Source organism: Rhinopithecus bieti, unplaced genomic scaffold, assembly GCF_001698545.2.
Source record: "Rhinopithecus bieti isolate Rb0 unplaced genomic scaffold, ASM169854v2 scaffold_20069, whole genome shotgun sequence".
In the NCBI taxonomy this organism is placed as follows: domain Eukaryota; kingdom Metazoa; phylum Chordata; class Mammalia; order Primates; family Cercopithecidae; genus Rhinopithecus; species Rhinopithecus bieti.
The window spans coordinates 106,674-112,434 of NW_016809702.1; positions in this window are offsets into that span (position 1 = coordinate 106,674).

The window sequence follows — 5,761 nt, forward strand, 5'->3', positions numbered from 1 at the left end:
AATATTTGCAGAGACACACCACCAAAGAAGAGATACGGATGAAAAACAAGCACTTGAAAAGATTCTAGTATTATTGGTCACTAGAAAAATACAAATGAAAACTTCAATGAGATACCACAATGCACACTAGAATGGCTAAAATTTGACAACTAATAGTACCAAGTGTTGGAAAGAAGAGGGAGTATAACTCTCACGTGTAGTTGGTAAGAATGTAAAATGGTACAGCCATATTTTTAAAAATTTCGCAGTCTCTTGTAGAGTTAAACATACACTTACCATATGACCAAGCAATTCCACCCCTAAACACATATCTAAAAGAAATGAGAAGCGATGTCTCCACAAAGATCTTTGCACATATTTATAGCAGCTTTATTATTATTATAATAGTCCCAAACAAAAGCAACCCTAATGGGTAACTGATAAATAGATAAACACATTGTGCAAAAGTCTTTGTGGAGACATTGTGGTATATCTATACAATGGAACACCTATTCAGTAATAAAAGAAATAACTAATAATATATACAACCATATAAATGAACCTCAGAAGCATTATGTTAAGTGAAAAAAACCAAGTCATCTTTTTTATAAAAAATTGACAAAGATTGTACATATTCAAGGCATACAACAGACTGCTTTGATATACATATACATCATGTAATGATTATCACAATCAAATGAATTAACATATCTATTATCACCAATACTATACATTACATCGCCAGAACTTGTTTCTCTTATAACTGGAAGTTTGTACCTTTCCATCAGCGTCTCCCCATTTTCCCCACTCTTCATTCCTAGCAATCATCATTCTACTCCGTTTGTATGAGTTCACCTTTTTAGATTCCACATCTAAAAAGTGAGATCATATAGTATTTGTCTTTTTGTGTCTGGCTTATTTCACTTAGTATAATGTCTTCTGGGTTTACCCATGTTGTTTCAAATGGCAAGATTTCTTTCTTTCTTTTTTTTTTGCCTGAATAACACATATATTTTTTCTTCATATTTTATATATGTACTACATATATATGTACCACAATACAATGAATACCAATATATTTATTATTGACATTTATACATGTATAATACACACACACACTTTTTTTTATATGCTTTAAGTTCTAGGGTACATGTGCACAACGTGCAGTTTTGTTACATATGTTTATATGTGCCATGTTGGTGTGCTGCACCCATTAACTCGTCATTTACATTAGATATATCTCCTAATGCTATCCCTCCCCACAATAGGACCTGGTGTGTGATGTTCCCCTTCCTGTGTTCAAGTGATTTCATTGTTCAATTCCCACCTATGAGTTAGAACATGCAGTATTTGGTTTTCTGTTCTTTGCAATACAGTTTGCTGAAATGCTCTCCAGCTGCATCCCATGTCCCTACAAAGGACATGAACTCATCTTTTTTATGGCTGCATAGTATTCCATGGGTGCATATGTGCCCATTTATCTTAAATCAGTCTGTCACTGATGGACATTTGGGTTGATTCCAAGTCTTTACTATTGTGAATAGTGCTGCAAACACACATTTTCTTTATCCATTCATCCATCAATGGGCACTTAAGTTGTTTCCATACTTTAGCTATTGTGAGTAATGCTGCAGTACACATGCGAGAGAATATATCTCTTTAGGATACTAATTTTATTATGTTTAGATATAAACCCAGAAGTGGAATTGCTGGATTCTATGTTAGTTCTATTTTTAATTTTTAAAGAAACCTTCGTAACTGTTTGCCATAATGGCTGTACCAATTTACATTCCCACCAACAGTGTACAAGGGTTCAATTTCCTCCACATCCTTATTATTTCTTGTCTCTTTGATTAGTCATTCTATCATGCGAGGTGATACCTCCTTGTGGTTTTGACCTGCATTTCTCTGATAATTAGTGACGCTGAACACCTTTTCATATGCCTGCTGGCATGTATGCCTTCTTTAAAGAAATGTCTATTCAGGTTCTTTGCCACCTTTTTAATCAGGTTATATGGGTTTTATTGTTGTTGCTTGTTTTGTTTTGCTTTTGGATTATATGAGTTTCTTATATATTTTGGATATTAACTCCTTATCAGATATATGGTTTGCATATATTTTCTCCCATATTTCATAAGCTGCCTTTTCATTTTGTTGACTGTTTCCTTTGCTGTGCAGATTTTTAGTTTTATGTAATCTCACTCACTTTCGCTTTTGTTGTTTATTTTTTTGGTGTCATGTCCAAAATCATTGTTACAATGTCCATAGTACCAAAAGATCTACATATCCAGTTCAGTCTCTATCAAATTTCCAATAGCATTTTTCACAGAAATAGAAAAAAAAATTCTCAAATTCATATGAAATCATAAAAATATCTGAATAGCCAAAACAAACTTGAGAAAGAAGAACAAAGGTGGAGGCATCACATTCCCTGATTTTAAACTACATTACAAAGCTATAGTAAACAAACAATATGGTCCTGGCACAAAAACAGACATGTGAAACAATGGAACAAAATAGAGAGCCCAGAAATGAACCTATACACATATGGTATACTAATTTTCATCAACAGCACCAAGAATACACAATGAAGAAAGGATCATCTCTTTGATAAATGGTGTTGAGAAAATGGGATATCTACATGTAAAAGAATGAAACTGGACTCTTGTCTTATACCATATACAAAATATAACTTGAAATGTATTAGGCTTAAATGTGACATCTGAAACCACAGACCTTCAAGGAAAGTAACATAGGCAATCAAGTCATCTTTTAACATAAACCGGAATTTTTCAAGTTGACTGAAAAGAATACGTTGTTCTCATCATATGAGACCACAGAGTTTGTTCATCATGAAGACAGCAGAAATAGTAAGTGCTCTCAAGTGGAAAGGTAATTTATAAAAACAAACAAGCAAACAAACATTACCAATCTAAATATCAACCGTGAGATAAAGCCAGAGGAATACTTTTGACAAAATTAGGGCAAATAGTCTGTATTTTACAGAGAGTAATATGACTCTAGCAGGGACTCTGTCCTTGCAGAGGATCCCTGCTTTCCCTTTTCTTCCCTTTTCACCTAATAAACCCCTGTCTTACTCACCCTTCAAACCATCTGCGAGCCTAAATTTTCATGGCCATGGGACTGCCAAAGACCCCGTCTGTAGCAGAACTAAGGAAAATTCCTGCAACAATATCATAGTACAATACAAGTTGAAATGGCTTAACTTAAAAGTTTAATTGAGATTTTTCTTTTTAACTCTGCATGACAGTTCTTTATTTGTATCAGTTTAACAGAGAACATGGCCATATTTCTTCAATCACTCTACTCTATAGAATACTATTGACCCAAATATTTATAAGGCAAACCCAAAGGCAATCTTTTATTTATTTATTTACTTGAACTTTATTCTTTAACTTTTATTTTAAGTTCCAGGGTACATGTGCAGGATGTTCAGGTTTGTTACATAGGTAAGCATGTACCATAGTGGTTTGCTGCACAGATCAACACATCGCCTAGGTATTAGGCCCAATATCATTTAGCTATTCTTCCTGAATGCTCTCCCTCCACCCTAAACCCCCAACAGGCCCCAGTGTGTGTTGTTCCCTCAATGTGTCCATGTGTTCTCGTTATTCAGCTTCCAGTTATAAGTGAGAACATGCAGTGTTTGGTTTTCTGTTCCCATGTTAGTTTGCTGAGGATAATGGTCTCCAGATCCATTAATATCCCTGCAAAAGATACGATCTCATTTCGTTTTATGACTGCATAGTATTCCACAGTGTATATGTACCATATTTTCTTTATCCAGTCTATCGCTAATGGGCATATCTTTGCTCTCGTGAATAGTTCTGCATGAACATATGTGTGCATGTATCTTTATAATAGAATGATTTATATTCATTCCTTTGGGTATATACCCAGTAATGGGATTGTTGGGTCAAATGGTATTTCTCCAAGGTCAATATTTTAAATACTAAAGATGTATTCAGGGACACTAGACCTGTTGTATGGTACACTTTAAAGGAATAGTAAGAAAGAAAGTTGGATTTTGGAAGACAGGTATGATCTGAAGATAGATGAAAAAGGAAATACATGCAGATTGCAGGAGCACTCCCTAGGACAGAAGGGAAGATGCACCACACTCAACAAAAGCCAAGTTCATGTTGGCTTCAGGATAAAATGGTTGGGAAGTAGCTCAAGATCCCTGAAGAGGAAGACGGAGTGCCTCAAATAAATGGTTATGCAACAGGTTCTGTGCCCTATGGGAAACCATGGAGTTTGAATTTCAGATCTGACAGCCCAGGGTGGGATAAACCAAACAGATTACTTAGTCTCTGTGTGCCTCAGTGTTCCATCTTTACTACAGACCTAAGTCTGTGTCTTTTGGATTGTGTGTTAAATGAGAAAATTCAAGCAAATGTTTTAGAACAGAGCACAATAATTTAAATGCCAATAAGTGACAGAGTCTGCTTCAATTTATAAAGAACATGAAACTATTTTCAAACTCTGTTTGTGAATCTATGATTAGTAACGAGGTCCTTGCAGCTCCCATCAGCACCAAGGTTGAGGGAGCACATGTTACACTGTAATTGAGAATCCTAGACCATTCTAGAAAGGGCTCCTCAATCCCGAGTACAGTTTGTGATCACAGGCACAGACTCCGTAAGTCAGAATCTCTGCACGCAGCTTGGTGTCGCCTCCGTTCGAGCTCAGTGAGCTCAGAGCATAGCAAGTGACTGGGGCACACACCCTGGTGCGAAGAAGCATGAGCTCTCATAGGAGGTGACACCACATGCTCTGTGTTGCTTATTGAACGAAGGAATGATTACATGGATACATGAGGCCACACCTAAGGAGTGTGTACTAGCTGATGGCTAAGAAACGTCCTTTGCTGACACCTCCCCATGGGACCTTTGTGTCTGAGCTGTCAGAGTGTCATGAAGTGATCAAGGGTATCCTACTGACACAGCATTTCCAGATATCATAGCCTGCAAGAGCTAGGGCTACCTCTGCAGAACTCACACCCACTGGCAGTGACAGTGCATTTCTTCACTGATGACAATCCCTTTTAAAGATCCAGACAACAGGGGAGTGGTCAGCGTCGGGCCCCTCCAGAGGGAGAAACCCTGCACCAGCAACACAGCCCCCATCTGCTGGGTTTTGTCCTGCTCTGAGTGTGTGGACTGTGGCAGGAGAATCTTGAGGGGAACTCTAACATTTAGTCAAGGACAACTCTGGAAGAAGTGAGTGACTTATTGTCTGACACAGTATGGAACATTTCCTGTCTCTTTTTGCATTGCCAGTCTTGAAAAAAATTTAGAGCAAAAGCTATTTTAAGCACTATGGTTAAATTGATAGAAACTCCTTTCATCAAATTAACTGGGAAACATTACATACCTTTGTGCTTAGGCGCCCTGCAGCTCGGCTCTTCCTTGAACTTTCTAACATTGTGAAACTTTGTTTTTCATACTTGTTCCAGGTTCAGGAAAGCACCTTTGGCAAGGACAAAAGTAACACAGCCTGACTTACATGCTTTGCCTTCACCTGTCTCCCCTTCCAAGTGTAGTATACACACACACACACACACACACACACACAAACACACACACAATGGTAAATTGGAAATCCCCCAGGCTGCACAATTTTCAAATCTCAAGAAACACAATGTAAGTGTGCACACGCTGTCAACAGCAACATTTGCAAAAGGGGTAAATGATGTGACAGTGTCAGTCTCACCAACATGTTGCAGTGAAATTCCTAATTCAAAGGTTGCCAGATGTCA